The sequence below is a fragment of the Cryptomeria japonica genome, chromosome 6, assembly GCF_030272615.1.
Source record: "Cryptomeria japonica chromosome 6, Sugi_1.0, whole genome shotgun sequence".
Taxonomy (NCBI): domain Eukaryota; kingdom Viridiplantae; phylum Streptophyta; class Pinopsida; order Cupressales; family Cupressaceae; genus Cryptomeria; species Cryptomeria japonica.
In genome coordinates, this window is record NC_081410.1 from 624,251,723 (window position 1) to 624,269,238 (window position 17,516).

Here is a 17,516-nt window from a genome sequence, read left to right on the forward strand (position 1 = left end):
CTGAATACAGACCAATTTCAAGCCATGGTTGGAAGTCTAAAGTCATCACCTTGTCTCACTTTTTCTGAAAGTGACAACTCTTCCTTCCAGCAACCGCATAATGCCTCACTCCACATCGAAGGATTTATTAACCAGCATCGGATCAAGCGAGTCTTGATTGATAATGGAGCAGGCCTAAACATTTGTACACTGCAGTTGGTCATAGCATTGGGATATGCGGTCGAATCAGTGGATCCTCATCAGAAGATCACAATCAAAGCCTATGATGATGCGGAGCGTTCATCCAAAGGAGCTGTGGTACTACCAATCCGAGTGGGCCTCGTGGTAAAGCACATCATTTGTCAGGTTTTGGACCTTCCTCTGCCATACAATCTATTGTTAGGAAGACCTTGGATACATGCCATGCAGGCCGTTCCATCTACCTACCATCAATGTATCAAGTTCCCACATAACGGTGTAGAGATCACAATTCTGGGTGACGCAAATCCCTTTGCATATTGCCATAGTATCAACCATCAACCAGAGATTACCGTTCCTAATAATAGAGAAGCCATTTCCTCCACATCATATATAAGTCCCGCCTCTCTTGCCCGTTCAAACACCACTATACCCAAGCAAGAAAAGCTTAAGATGAAGATCGCAGAGGAAGGTCCTAGGGAATACAACTTGAGTCAACTCTTTTGTGTGGGACAAATGCCCACTTCTCCCAGAACACATGGTAAACCACAACAGGTACTCCAGCAACCACTAAACATACCAGCATGTGCTTTGATGCCCTTCGTTCTTGGAAAGAGTCAAGAGGAAGAAACACAAGATGAGGACCTAGCGGAATGGATCTATAAAGATCCCATCACCACTGATATACCACGAGTTACACTTCCTATAGAACAGTATGGCAAAGGTCTCCTCATTATGCAACGAATGGGGTATGATGGTCAGAGTGCTTTGGGATATTGCAAACAAGGATGACATGAACCCTTGCTGCCGGAATTCAAGCCCAAAGGTAATACAGGCCTAGGCTTTGAAAAAGAGATCTTTCCTAAACTCAAGTTCAAAGGAAAACCCAGCAAATAATTTTGTCCACCTACGGCAAAAAAGATGCCTTTTATCATTAAAGCAGCCTCAAGCACCATCCCAACTGCCCCACTGAGGCTCAAAACCCCAACACAGCCATCACCAATGCCACTCATCCCACCAAACGAACCAGTAATCCCATCAGCAACACCATTAGCAGCAACAACTGTATCAGAACCTGCAGCAGCATCTATGGCACCAGTAGTTCTAGCAGAAGCCACTGAGTCAACATTACCAATACTCCCCGTACCAGATCCTTTAATCCCCATTGACCTTCCTGCAACACCGATCATTACAAAGGTACATCAACCAATCACACCTGCAGTATTTAACTCAAAGGACATCCCAGTATGGTATAGTAATCGGATGCTGGAAAGTGATTCAGAGACTGACTCACATGAATGGGAATTTGATTCGGTACAGCTTAACACTTCAAATGAGGAAGACACATCACCACCTCCACCACGCAAAGATATCCCTATTTACGGAGAAGCACAGATAAAGACCACTTGGGTTCCTGAACTGGAAACATCTTCCACAGACCCTACATCTCATCCTACGCCTGATTCTGATAGGGAAAGTACCATCAACGACCTTCACCATAACGTCTTAAACCTCACTGATACGTCCAATGCACTTAACCTAATCGATGAAGTAATGCCCATTATCCACCCTGAACTCATTGAATGGAACCAACCAAATCCCCCATGTCTTGACCTCTTCCAAAACGATGAGGCCATCATTGACTTTTTGGAATTAAGGGATAACCTACCAAGCGGGGATCACAAAGCTGGATTTGCCATTGAACTTAATAGCGCAGCATACTTCGGGGCGGATGCCAAACCTTTCAGCTGCAAAAATATAACAATAAAACATGGATCTTCCAGTGAAAACCACACTGTGGCACTGTTTGATCCGACAAAAGTAAAAAGAAAGAGTGTATCCAACAGTGAAAACCTCTCTGAGGCACCTGAGGATGAAGGGTTTGACTTTCTCCCTGCTAATGTACAACAGGAACGATCAACGATTCTCATCGAGGAAACCAAAGAATACAATGTGGGGACTCCTGAAAATCCTCATCTCATACATCTGGCATCTCTTCTCACTCTAGAGGAACAACCTAAATTTATAGAGTTCTTCCAGAAGTGTCAAATCAACTTTGCATGGTCATATGCATACATGCTTGGGCTTGATCCTGATTTAGTCATGCATCACCTCACCGTAGCAAAAGGAGCCAAACCTGTCAAGCAGAAGCTTCGTAAGATGCATTCCTAGATTGTAGTGCTAGTCAAAACAGAACTCAAGAAACTCCTAGATGTTGGTTTCATTAGGCCAATTGATTATGCAGAATGGATCTCCAACATTGTGCCTGTCGACAAACCAAAAGGGGGCATCCACATTTGTACTAACTTCAGAGATCTGAATAAGGCATGTCCTAAGGATGACTTCCCCCTACCAAATATCGACATCATAGTGGATCTGACAGCAGGACATGCCATGCTTTCACTCATGGATGGCTTTTCAGGATACAATCAAATAAAGATCGCACCAGAGGACCAACATAAGATAGCCTTCACATGTCCATGGGGCACGTATTGCTGGAATGTAATGCCTTTCGGTCTAAAGAATGCAGGAGCGACCTATCAAAGAGCAATGACCACCATCTTCCATGACATGATGCATACTATGATGGAAGATTATGTGGATGACTTACTAGCAAAATCACTCACTAGAGAAGGTCATTTGGACATATTAGAGAGAATCTTTGATAGACTGGAACAATATCATGTTCGACTCAACCCAAAGAAATGTGTCTTTGGAGTAACCTCTGGGAAGCTTCTAGGATACATTGTCTCAAGCAAAGGTATTGAGGTCGACCCAGCAAAGGTAAAAGCAATCATGGACATGCCACCACCAAAGAATATTAGTCAGCTAAGGACATTGCAAGGGCGACTTCAATCCATCCGAAGATTCATTGCACAATTGGCTGATAAGTGTCACCCATTTACACACCTGCTACACAAGAACATCCACATTCGGTGGGATGCCCGATGCCAGCAAGCATTTCAGACACTTAAAAACTATCTCATGAATCCACCATTGCTAATCCCACCAGATCCAAGTAGACCATTGTTACTCTATATCTCAGCAACAAGTACAGCATTGGGTGTACTACTGGCACAACATAATGCAGAAGGAAAAGAGTGTGTTGTTTACTACATCTCTCGCACACTGGTGGGCTATGAACTCAATTACACGCCTATTGAGCGAGCTTGCCTAGCAGTAATCTTAGCAGCCACTAAACTGAGGCACTATCTGTTAACACACAAAGTACAACTCATTGCAAAGATTGATCCACTCAAGTATTTACTCAGCAAAGCAGCATTGACAGGTCGCTTAGCCAAATGGGTGATGATTCTAAGTGAATTTGACATCGAGTATGTGGATCGTAAAGCTATCAAAGGGTAGGTCATTGCAGATCAGTTGGCCGATGCACCACTCATAGGCGATCATCCTCTCATTTCCAATTTTCCAGATGAAGAGATATTCATGATCACAACAACACAACCATGGAAACTATATTTTGATGGTTCATACACTAGGCACGGCTCGGGGGCAGGCATTCTGTTTATCACACCTCAGGGTGATAGCATCCCAAAGTCTTACAGGCTCACATTTCCATGCACAAACAACATAGCAGAGTATGAGGCCTTGATCACAGGACTTAGGTTAGCCATACAATGGAAATTACAAGAACTACAAGTATATGGCGATTCCCAACTAGTCATTCGACAAGCAACAGATGAATATCAGACCAAAGATGATAAACTCATGCCATATAAAAAAATGATGGACACTCTAAAGACATCATTTACTACTATCACTTTTGAGCAGATACCAAGAGATCAGAATCGAGCTGTTGATGCCATGGCTACCATCGTATCTCTACTAGATCTTCCACAGAATTCAACACGCTATGAGTTCTTGGTAGAACAAATTTGGATCCCTGCTTATGATATCCCTGAATCTGAGATGATATGTCACCTTGCCGGTTCTGAATCCCCATGGTACGGTGAGTTCTACACCTATTTCCGCGATCACACCCTTCCTCCCAACCAATCAAATAACCAACATAAAACCTTCATTCGCCAAACTGCTCGATATACCATTATTGCCGAAACCCTATACCGATGCGGTCTTGATGGTACTCTCCTTCGATGTTTGGAACAAGGTGAGATAACAAAGGCTTTGGAAGAGGTCCATGAAGGAATTTGTGGGACTCACTCAAGTGGTCCGTCACTAGCCAAGAAACTCCTGCGCAATAGATACTATTGGCCATCTATGGAAAAGGATTCCTACTACTTTGTCAAAAAATGCAAGAAATGTCAAGTTCATGGTGACCTGATACATGCACCAGCCCAAGAACTGCAACCAATCACAACACCATAGCCTTTATGTCAATGGGGCCTTGACCTTGTGGGTAAGATTCATCCATCTTCATCCAATGGCCATAAATTCATTATTACCGCCACCGAATATTTCACAAAGTGGATCGAAGCTGTTCCACTTACCCAAGTCACCGGCAAGCAGATCGCCTCATTCATCCTCAATTACATCATCTGCCGGTATGGTGTACCCATGTCCATCATCACAGATAACGGTCTTCCTTTCAAAAATCAGGATGTCTGCGAACTTTGTGAGAAATTTCATATCCAACACCGCTTTTCCACTCCCTATTACCCACAAGGCAATGGTCAGGCCGAAGCATCCAATAAAAACATATTGAGGATCCTAAAGAAGACAGTCAATGATGTCGGCCGTGACTGGCATGTTCAACTAAATCTGGCACTATGGGCATATCGAACTAGCATTCGAACCCCTACAGGTGCAACGCCTTATTCATTGGTCTATGGTGCAGAAGCTATCTTGCCTATTGAGGTCGAGATACCATCATTACGGGTTTCCTTGCATAATCTCATCGATGAGGAAGCCTACAGAGTATCCCGTCTTCAGGACTTAGAGTTACTTGATGAGAAACGACAAGCTGCATACAATCACCTCAAAGCCTATCAGCAGCACATGAGCACAAGCTACAATCACCGAGTTAGATGTCGTACATTTGAGGTAGGTGATCTTGTTCTACGAGAGAATCCTCGCAACCAACCAAACAGAGAACATTAGGGCAAGTTTGAATCAAACTGGTTGGGCCCATATGTTGTCACTGTTGTATTCGGGCCCGGGGCATATCAGCTGGCTACATCAGAAGGAGAACCTCTTGCAGATCCAATCAACAACATGCACCTCAAACGGTTTTCTACCTAAGCTGAACAGAGCATCAGGCTCCCTTGCATACCGGAAAATACCAAAAACATTCAGAAAAATGTCATGAAGAAATACAAAAACATTCAAAAAAGTAAAGAAAAATCATACATCCAAATGGTGAACAACCACTTCGGTGGCACCTTCGGTAAGTGCGATGGTGAAAACCTGGCAAACAGGCGCCACTCATAAAGACAATGGCTCCAGTATCTTTCAGGCTCGTTGCGATCACATACATACACACATCCATCCATCCAAACCATGGCTTGTTATTTGATCTGTAATCAAAGATAGTACTTCATGTGTCTTGCATCCCACTTTTTCATAGTCATGTCTACACTTGGGGGCAATACCCTTAAAAAATCTAGATGATGGAAGTGGATTCTACATTACTGGTGATTCATTGACAAAAACATTAAAAAAGGTCTCACAAAATCCAAAAATATTCAAAAAACATCTCACAAAATCCAAAAAAATCAAAAAACATCAAAAAACATCAAAAATAAAACAAAAACATGGCAACACATTGTACATACTCATCTGCGCAGATACCAAACAAACATTGTGATATACTCCACAAAATGACCACTTATCAATTGACCACACAATCAACATCAACACTCAAAATTATCTTCAACAAGGATGCATCCTTCCTTACCAAAACAAAGACAAGATGACATTTTCTTTGACGAGAAAATTCTGTTTAAGCTATCAAATACTTGATTGATTTATGGGTTATTTATTTTAGGTTCCTACAACAATTGTTTGTATCCTCTACGATTTATTTCCGATGAAGTTCTGGGGCATGTACTAATGGTGTCTATGTGGGAAGTTCACCAAGCTACGTGATCTTATGCCAAATGCAGTCATAGATCATTATGGCTTGCTGACTACAGTGTATACCTCGACCATATGTGCATGAACCATTACCAAGGATCTATATTCTTTATTCTTTATGTATATACTGTTTGTTTGCAGGTACAATGCTTTTTATTTGGTTCCTCCTACCTCATCCAAACTGGATAAATGTTTTATCTCTTATTACGGTATGCACTTGTCTCAGGATATGATCAGCCTAAGATCAAGGAGGACGATCCAAGTCATGCATGAAAGGAGATAATCCTTATCTATTCCGCAAGCAATACTCAGGTCAACTTGATCCATTATATCAAGTTGCTTGTATTAACTTGCTCTATCAAATCCATGTAAGAAATACTCTGGTCATCTTGAATCTTTATGTCAAGTTGCTTGTATTTTCTTACAACATTTTAAAGCTCAATGATGAAAAATAAAGCACCATGGATCGTCATCTCATCTCATCTCATCTGTATATATTGCATTTCATTGCATTCCACCCATCCATACATTCATAATAGTTGCATATCATGCATACATAGTCATAATAATGCATACTCTATTTTACTCATCTTCTTCCATAGGACTCGGTCCTAGTCCTTCATATCTTCTATCTAACATCAAATCCCCCCTCACCCTCCCTATCTTGATCATCAACATCATCCTAATCCCTTCATCGCTTCCCATCCTCACTCATCCACAAAATTAAGCTAGTTACTCTATCTACATAGATACATCGACTCCCACACACCTAGACTATCAACAAATACTCTGATCAAGTATCTTCGGGTCTCAACAAGTAATCGATTATGGTAATCCTAGACTACATCAGGCATTTATCATAATGACCTAGTCTCAACGGGGCTGCCATGATTCCCCACAACCATCCATCACACGCACACACTCTCAATTGATCAACCAATCAAACACAATCCAATGGACAATTACATCAATTGTCTACGTCTCAACGAGTATTTTGCTTCAAATACCTTGACTTCATCGGGCAATTACATCAATTGTCTAAGTCACCAACAGGTCACTTTGATTCACTTACTCAGATTTTATCATGTCCAAGCGACCAACTGACATCAACTGTCACACTTTGACTTGACTGGGGCAATTAAACCGATTGCACTAGATTGTCCAACCAATTTTGATCAATTATATAGCATCAATCCAAACCCCACACTACATCTGCTATGTATCTCTTGCATGACCTCAGGGTACTCGCTGACTTGTTGCCTCTTCATATTCACTCCATTGTCTCCCATTCTTTCATCATTAGTTCTAATTTCTTCTATTCTACATCCCCTCCACTTTTCATTCTTTTTCGAGAGACCGCCCGATTTTTCAAAAAAAATAAAAAAATTCGGCCCATCTCTCGAGGGGGCATACCACCCATTAAATTTACATTTTATGGGGTATTTCTTCACACCTATTTTTCTTTCTTTGAAACGACGCGATAAACTGCATCGTCTCAAAGAGGGGCAAATGTAGTCACATAAATCTGTCCACTTAATTAAATGAATACTTAGTATTTATTTGATTATTTAACCATCAATTAATAATTAATTAAATTAATATTTAATTAATTCATCTTAACCCTCTTCTCCTATTAATTAAATAAATTATTCAATTTATTTGATTTAATTCACTTAACCAAATTTAGACCATTAATTAAATAAATAAATCATATTTATTTAATTAAATATTCTCTCACATTTAAATAAATTAATATTTATTTAAATCCCCCAAAATCCCACCTCTCACATTTAAATAAATTAACATTTATTTAAATCACCTTTATCCTCTACCCACTTGCATTTTCCTACAAATGCAAGTTGCACAATTATTTTAAATAAATAATTTATTTAAATCACTTTTATCCTCCACCCACTTGTATTTTCCTACAAAAACAAGTTGCACAACTATTTTAAATAACTTATTTATTTAAAATCCTATTTATCCTCACCCACTTGAAACCTTTAATGGTTTCCCTTAAAGTCTTCAAACTTGATGGCTTTAAAGTCTTCAAACTTGATGGCTTCCTTCTATAGTCTTCTTAAGCCTTTAATGGTTTCCCTTAAAGTCTTCAAACTTGATGGCTTTAAAGTCTTCAAACTTAATGGCTTCCCTTAAAGTCTTCTTAAGACTTTAATGGTTTTCCTTAAAGTCTTCAAGCCTTTAATGGTTTCCCTCAAAGTCTTCAAGCATTTTAATGCTTTATCTTCCTTTTTTCTCATTTAAATAAATTAATATTTATTTGAATATTTATCCAAATGCAAATTACACCATTTAATTGAAATAAATGATTTTATTTTAATTGAAAATACCAAAATTCCTCCCACTTGCATTTTCCTACAAAATCCACTTGCATGCCTAAACCCTTTCTAGATTCTTCTAAACCCTTCCTAATTAACCTAATCCAGTCTCTAAATATTGTCACATTCCTAAGCAAATTGGAGTCACTTCTAAAAGACTCCAAAGTCTTTGAAAAGCAATTAATGCTTTGTGTGCTCAACAAATTAACCTCTAAAGTCTTCCAAACCACTTATGGCTCTTACATGACCATTAATGGTTAATTCCACTTGCACCCATGGTTAAAGATTTTGACCCCTAACTTAACCCTCATGTAACCCATGTGTCTCTTCAAAGCATTTATTTCTTTGACTAGGGTAACCATCATGTCCCCTCAAGCATTTAATGCTCCTTATCTCTACTCTCAAGCCTCCTCATGGTGACACTTGTCAATATGGGATTGGGTTGAAAGTCTCACATGGATTGAATATCTTTCAATCCTAACCCTTGTTAAGATTACTCAATCTTAACCCTTCATTTCCCCATTTCTTCTATAAATAGAACCCTTCTCCTCAAGCAAAAGGAAGCATTAGAGTATTGTTGTTATATTGGCATTAGCATAGAGCTTTCTCATAGCATCACTATCTACACTTGCATAGCATTTGCTTATCATATTCAACTATCTTGAATCTCCATATGGCATCCATGGCTAGTGCTAAAAGCTGAGAGCTACACTCATTTGGGACTTGGAGAGGAGAGGAACAAGGGAGGAACAACTATGAGCATCTTGATTAGCTATTTTATTCTATGTTTATATGCTTTCTATTTCATGCTTAATATCTCTCTTGATATGCCTGTTTAGGATAATCTTTTGTTGCTAACACTAATGTTTGTTTCTTGTGCTCTTGTGTGTGTTGCCATCAAACAGATTTTCTAATCCTTTTTGCAGAGCATCAAATACTATTAGAAAATGTCAAATAAATGCATGGCATTTGAATAAATATGCATTGATTGCCAAACAAATCATCTCCAACTTTGAAGATTTTCAATTCATGCATATTGTATGGTCTAGGAATGAGGTGGCATATGCTCTTTCTAAATGGGCAACCTCATTTAATGCTAAAGTTGGTGCAAATGTGTTTGAGGGTTATTGAGATCTTACTCTTGATTCTTGGCACGAGGTTGTAAGGTGATGGGAGTAGGATTTAAAGGGACCAAGTGTAACTTGGAGATGAATGCGTGTGAAGTCTTTGAAGGTTAAGGGTGGCATCTTGTTTGCAACATGGAAGCAACTTTATCGTTTTTATATGTCGAAACAACAATCAACTTTTTAAGGGAGGATCTTTGAAAAGAGACTCATATCAATTTTTAAATTTGAGGAGAAAAGTTTCTTGAAGGCTTTGGAGATGCTTTTGGGGAAGGTGTCCATGCAAGCGTAACACATATTGCATGAATGTGGAAATTGTTTCCATGGTTGTGGCCTAGGGTTTGGAGGTAGGGAGGAAAGAGGAGATTGAGTGGGTGATGAAGGAATGTGTTGGTGGCAACATTGTAGACGGAAATAAAACTAGTTAATTAAGTTGTAATTGTGTTGGTTAGTTGGCAACCGAGGGGTGGCAATTGTTATGCGACGATTGGCGCTCGCACCCCCTCGGTATCTTTATATACTTCCGAATGTAACTTGTGACGGGGGAACGATTATGAATGGAATAACATCTCTTATAATTGACCTGATATCTATGGCATTATTATTCTACATTACGCGCTTTATCTATGTACTTTAGGTTATTCACCCGAGAGGGTAAACATTTGGCGCCATTGCCTAGACGTACTCGAGAACAAAAAATGTGGATGGCGCATGGACACGATGGGCCTACCCGTCGGTGAGATTAATCTAGAGGCCGACGACGCGCAAATGGAACAATCGTCGTGGGACACGGAGCGTAATGGCATGAGGCGAAGGGGAAATTGAACCCTGTAATAATCCCGACACAATGTTGAGATAAATTGTGGCCGAAAGGAAAAATAATAAAACTTTTTTTTTGTACATGGCGTGTGCTTGCTATGTATGGAAGTGATTTATGCCCAATATATTAAATAAAGATAGAAATAAAAAAGCAGAAACGAACGAGTGGGAGGCCACGCAGAGGGCCTTGATTTTGGAGTAGCAAGTAGAACGTAGACGGAGGCTGAGGCAACTTGCCGAAGGACGACCTGCCGAAGGTTGGCCCGAGGGGAACCAAGCAGGTGTCACAGAGGGTGCAGAAGCCGATGGAAATTTTTACGTATCGCTAGAACACCGTAGGGTGCGGAGCCACGAAGAGTTTCTGGAGGAAATAAGGTTAAGGAGAGATCTAGTCGAAGAGACCCGGGATCGATTTAGAAACTTATCCCTTACACCACAAAGTGAGGATCACCAAAGGGAGCCAGGAGTGGGCGCGGGTGACAACGAAGGGGAGGATAACCGTACGGTAGGTTCCACACTTGATAGGCAAAACATTGTACCTCCAGTCACCCACACAGGACACACCACCGGCACCGGAGGGACTAGAGGGAGTGGCACAGGGGCCCAGACACAACCACAACCACCTCCAGGAAGACGACCCCCATCGATGGGGAGTAAATAGAAACTGTCGAAGTTCAATGGTGATGGGAAGGAAGATCCTGTCCGCCATTGTCGAACGTGCGAAACCATATGGTCAGTGAACGGTGTGACCGACCAAGACGAATGGGTAACAGAATTCCCAACAACCTTGAGAGGAGTGGCCATAGACTGGTACTTAGATATGGACAAGGCCAAAGTCAGCACATGGCCCGACCTGAAGAAGGAGTTTGGGATAGAGTTCCGCCTCCTGAGAGATGACAATGAAATAGTCGTCGAGATATATGGAACGAAGCAGAACAAGAACAAGACTGTCTGAGCCTATAGTTGGTGGCTGAAGGAACTATTGGGAAAAATGGAGAGTCAACTAGCAAATGGGTTGAAAAAGCGATGGTTCGTGGAGGGACTAAAGCATTCCCTCTGAAAGAAGATGAAAATCGTTCCACCTACATCGTACAAAGACGCATACAATAGAGCAATGGATCTCGAGAGCGAGACCAAGACATCGAAGAAAAAGAAGAAGAAGGATAGCTCGTCCGAGGAGGATGACTCGTCACAGGAAAGCAGCAGCGACAACGAGGCTGGAAAATGGGTGCAAGCGCTCCAGAAAGACATGGAGTGAATGAGGAGGGAATTCAAAACAATGAGAAGCACTGGTCAGACTGAAGGGGACATATGGTGCACTGAGTGCACAGAGGAGGGGCACACAAAGGGTACTTGCCTGAAGAAGGCATTTTGCGAGATTTGCCAAGTGATGGGACACTCCACCAAGGAGTGCCCATACAACATGAAAACCTGGAATACACAAATGATCCAAGTGTTGTTCACGAAGCAGGCCACAACGTCTGCACCAACGGGTACGGGCCAACAAGCGAACAACCTTGGGAGGCTACCAAGATAACCGGTGGGGAGGATGAAACAACAATAACAACAATAACAACACAAGGAGCCGGATCCAATACGACTCCAAAGGTCGACTGATGGTACAATGTAGAGCGTGCAGCCAGTGGGGGCACTTCACCCAAGACTGCCTGAAGGGAGAGGCCACACAATATTTGTGCAAATGGTGCGGACCGGGAGACCATAAAGATGCCACCTGCCCGAAGTCTGGTGTCAACTTGCTCAATGTCGAGGAAACCAAAGAAGAGGAAGTGCTGGCCGTAACTCGTGCCCAAGCCAAACACGCAATGTGCCTAGACCTGGAGATGGAGAAGCGAAGGGCATGGGAAGCATGGGAAGAAATTGAGAAAGAGATACGAGAAAGGGTGAAGGCGAAGGGTACGGCGAGTACTTCCAGCCGACCAGAGGCGGAGGATTCTATACTAAATCAAATTTTAAAATTAAAACTGGAGGTGCCTGTGAAGGTACACGACCTCCTCCAGACGATGCCTCAATTATGAACGACGTTGCTGAATAATCTCTCCCAACCATGCACCAATACCAACCAACGCACAAATGTTCCTGGGGGGTCTACAATAGACCCCATGCTGCTGGCAGTTAACACTGGAAGGAACTCGGTCATTGTGGAGATGGGTATCCTTGGCACCATTCTAACCGATACCATCGTCGATGGTGGATCAGGAGTGAATGTTCTTCCAGAAGAAACCTGGTGGAAGCTGGGGAAGTTGATGCTATGGCCATCTACATTCAATCTGCTCGGAGCAGATCAACATGGAATCAAACCCATCGGGACATTGATGGGCCAACAAGTTACCATCGGGACGCAACCCTTCATATTGGACTTCGTGGTAATCCCACTAAAGAAAAAAGGGTATGATGCGATCTTAGGGAGAGGGTGGCTGGTGGCAGCCAAGGCCACCCACAACTGGAAGAAGAACACTTTGTCTATGGAGAAGGGAGGAAGGAAGTTTATCACAGACCTCGGGACACAGTTGGTTAGTGAGGAACTGGCATCATCTTCGGAATCGGAGGGTGAAGGAGAAGGCAACCTAAGGAACGAAGGACGAGGCTACAGGGAGCCCAACGATGAAGGGATTCTCAAACTAGGAGAGTGCTCTGAGGATGAGACGAGGTCATTGAACGGGCTCTTCCATTGGCAGATGGAGGATTATGAAATGTTCCAGAGCTATAGGCTCGAAGTAGAGGAACCAGAGCAGGTAACAAAGGAGGTGTACCTGCCAGAATACATAGAATATTGGAAGGGAGACGCCCCAAACCTCAGTGACGTAGATAATTCGAAGATCAATTGTGTCGGCAACGATTGGAACCTTGTGTGGAAGGCCGCAACTTTCAAAATCTTTATTATTATTATTCTTCTTATGTACGAGAAGGAGATCATGGTCCCTATAGAATTTGTGGTTCCAGGTGTTTGGATGGCCATTGAAAATAGACTTGCCACCAACGGATCCAAATTGAAACCCTACCACGCGAAGCGCGCAAGGGACCCGAGAGGCCGGAAGGACACCCGAGAGGCCGGAGGGGGACCTGAGAGGATGGAAGGCGACTCGAGAGGCCAGGCAGGTGACTTGAGAGACACGGGACCAATGCGGGAGACTCTTGGGCAAGGAAAACCAAGAAGGATGAAGGGCGATCCCAGAGACAGGGGACTCGAGCCGAAGACTCTCTAGATAACTAAATTAGGAAAAAAAATTTAAAAAAAAAACAAAAACGTACGGCCATACAGCTGGAAAAAAAAAAGAAAAAAAAGCCACGATGGAACCACCATATGGTAGCACCACTGTGCGGTGGCAACACTGTCCGTGTGACCATCATGTGGTGGCAACACCAATGGTGGAACCACCGCTGGCGCAAGGAATAAAGGCGCGGAGAAAACACAAACAAACACGTAGCCCCTACACAAACAAACACAGTCGTACGGTGGAGGGGTGTTGACCGCACGGGAAGGTGTTCGTACGATTGGAAGTTTCAGTGTTGTTGTTGACCATACGAGGAGGTTGTATGGCCGGGGTGCCATCGGGGACATTACAGAAGAATTTTTAAAAAAAAAAAAAACAAAAAAACCGACGACGACCAGATTAAAAAATCATTTGATGACATCTGGAGCCAAGACGCTGAAAATATTAGAGTGGAGAAGAAGGGTTTTTGCATCTTAGTGATCATTTGATGACATCTGGACCCCACGAGGGGCACTGCCCCTCGACTCCGCCAGGGGCACTGCCCCCAGACCCCAGTTTATTTTTGAGCTACAATACACTTGTTGGAGTTGGGCGAAGGGCATTAGAGATGTCACGGGAAGTGTTGTGGTTGTCTGTACTGTGAGAAAGAAGCCTGCAGCTAAGCATTGGCAGGGAAGCCATAAGTCGTAGAGGGAGACGGATTTGGAGGTTGCGAACAAACAGAGTTTGAGGGAAGGCATTGCAAGAACGCGAAGTCATACAACACCAGAAAGTTATTCAGTTCAGTTATTAGCCTTTGGGGAGTGTGATGGAGGATTTGAGGTGTCTCATAGCCTTTGTGACAGAGGGTTGTGGCCACCCACCTCTAGGCATGAATGGTACGCTTTGAGGAACTCGCAGTATATCTCGGCTGGACGTGAGGTTGCCTTGGTGGATGCACAGAGGGCTCGGGAGGAGCTGACCACCAGGTTGGAGGCTGGAGTAGCATGAGACTTAGCTCAGCGTACCCAAGAGTTGGATGCCGAGAGGGCAGCGCGGGTGGCTATCGAGGACAAATTGGCTAGGGAGACAGTATCATTTGAGTAGTAGTTGGTGGAGGCTGAGACTGAAATGTGTGTTTTGCAGACAAGTTTGGTTTAGGCACAAGAGGACTTTGATGTCAAAAGAAGCAATAATGGTGAAATCCGCACTTGAGCATCAGATGGTAGCAGAAAAGGGTTTTCAAGCGAGGACGCAACAGGTGTATAAGTTCCGGGCTCGACTAGTGTCAACAGTTCTGTTTAACGTCATCTCTATTTTGTATTAAGTCATTCGGAGATGACTTATTTTCTTTTGGGGGGGATGTTGGCGGCAATATTGTACATAGAAATAAAACTAGTTAATTAAGTTGTAATTGTGTTGGTTAGTTGGCAACCGAGGGGTGATAGTTGCGGTGCGACGGTTGGCGCTCGCACCCCCTCAGTATCTTTATATACTTCCGAATGTAACTTGTGACGAGGGAACGATTATGAATGGAATAACATCTCTTATAATTGACCTGATATCTATGGCATTATTATTCTGCATTACATGCTTTATCTGTGTACTTTAAGTTATTCACCCGAGATGGTAAACAACATGTGTGGGGGAGGACTGGCTTTATGGCCTCCAACTTGTGTTCATGAGGGTTGTACCGGGTATTGGATTTGATCTCAAAGATGAGGAGGTAATGAAGGAAGAAGGTTTCAAAGTATTGATGGCGTTTATCAAGTGGAAAATTGGGGAGGACAAATACTTGAGGTGGATAGAGTCGACGGTTGGGTGGAAGTTGGTGTAGTTTTTGTGTTCAAAAGAAAGGGAGGCGGTGAGCAAACAAAGGCATGTAAAGTAGTTGGTGGGAACGATAGGTGTGGATGTTGTGAAGGAGAAATGACTGACGTGAGGTGAATTTTCAGTGGAGGACTATTGGGTGAATGGTCCTATGGGGAACAATGGGGTTTGATGTTTTATGTCCCAATGGGTGCATTTTTTTGAGTAAATTTTGTAAAATCACTAGGTTTTGTAGAGGTTTTTTTATCTTTGTGTTTTGTGGGTTGTTTAGATGTTTTCCTTTTGGATGTAATTGTTGATGGGGGTTTCATTGAAAAACTAGTATGGGGGCTAGGGTTCCATGGTAGGTGGTGGTTCTGGGATGAGACTGGTTTTTTGAATTTAGACTAGTCATTTTTTATGGACAATGTAAAATCTTTTGTAATCTTTCAATTTAAATGTTAATACAATATCAATATTGCCGATTAAAAAAAAATAATTGTGTTAAATTTTTTTTAAAAATAAACTATAAAAAATTTAAAAAATATCAAAACAAATAATAAATTAAAACTTTTTTGAAAAAATAATGTTAAAATAAAAAATTTGTTTTTTAAAGATATATTTTTTTATATAAATTTAGTATAAATTCAATTTCAAATTTTATTAAATAGATTATATTACTAAAATTTTAATATTGACAACTTTAATAATAGTATGTGGTTGATAGCTCATGATGAGCGACATTATAAAGAAGAAAAAGATATTCTTACTCCTTTTTTAGGTAGCTTGAATTGAATATTTCTGTATAATTTTTTTTTTTTTGAGATAATTGAATTTTGCTTATTGTTTTCAATATAAGTCAATAAAATATCTAAAAAATAAATAAATATATAAATCAATAAAAAGAAAGAAATATGACATTTTTATAATTATGAAAAATAAAAAATAAATAAAGATTATAGAATTTTTGTTCAAAATTTTTAATTGTTTACCATAATTGATTAAATTAATTAAAAAAATAAGATTCATACATGCATAAATATCCTTGAAACAATTTCCCAAAATGTAAACCTCAAACTAAACCTTCACTAATTAATCTATATAAATTTTTATTTTTTTCAAAATTTAGATGCTGAGAAAAGTGTAACTAGAAAATTAATGAGAAATGTCGCATGAGCGTTTACCTGATATTGCGAGGCTTTCTCCAAACAAGTGATTCGTATTGGTTTTTAAACCTTAATAATACATTTCACAGGGTGAATGTGGACGTGCCGGAGTGGTTATCGGGCATGACTCGAAATCATGTGGGCTATGCCCGCGCAGGTTCGAATCCTGCCGTTCACGTAAGAAATCTTATTCTACTTTGGTCCTACGTTTTACAAAGATATTTAAAACAATAATTTCTACATGTGTATTCCGCCTATTTCATTTTTTTGTGCAAAAGAGAGATATTTGTGGTCTAATTTTTCCTAAAATCTTTTCAAATATTAATTATTTAATATTATAAATATTCATTATGTTAAAGAGAAGGGAGAAGCATATGATATCATTATTATTAAGGGGGAAATGTTTTCTATTGATAATTATTGGAAAATTAATATACAAGTATTAAAAATTGTTTAAATTAATGATTTTTTTTCAAATAAATAATGTATTATTAAAAAATAATATAAATAAGATAAAATAATTAAATAGATATTAGTTATTCAACTTTATATAGAAAAATAAAAAAAACTTGTTGGAGTATTAAATTATTTCATTTAAGTCTAGATTATTATTGTGTTGGAATTGTTTATTAATTTTTTGTGTTCATAAGTCATTCCCCTACATACATGATAACAATACAATGAATTAATGAAACATAAATAAATAACACAATATAGAACATGGGTAGAGATAAGATTTGAAGAGTACTTATGTAAAAGAATGAGTCTATTTGAGAGATAGCTCACTTGTATAACTTAACTCCTTAAAAGTAGTTA

At 40.7% G+C, this 17,516-nt stretch overlaps 1 non-coding gene across 1 annotated transcript; it reads left to right on the forward strand.

Annotated features, from left to right (window-relative positions):
* The first annotated feature begins 16,796 nt into the window (after positions 1 to 16,796).
* On the forward strand, positions 16,797 to 16,878 carry TRNAS-CGA (transfer RNA serine (anticodon CGA)). The gene has a single exon. It is a non-coding gene; the product is annotated as a tRNA-Ser (tRNA).
* The last annotated feature ends 638 nt before the right edge of the window (positions 16,879 to 17,516 follow it).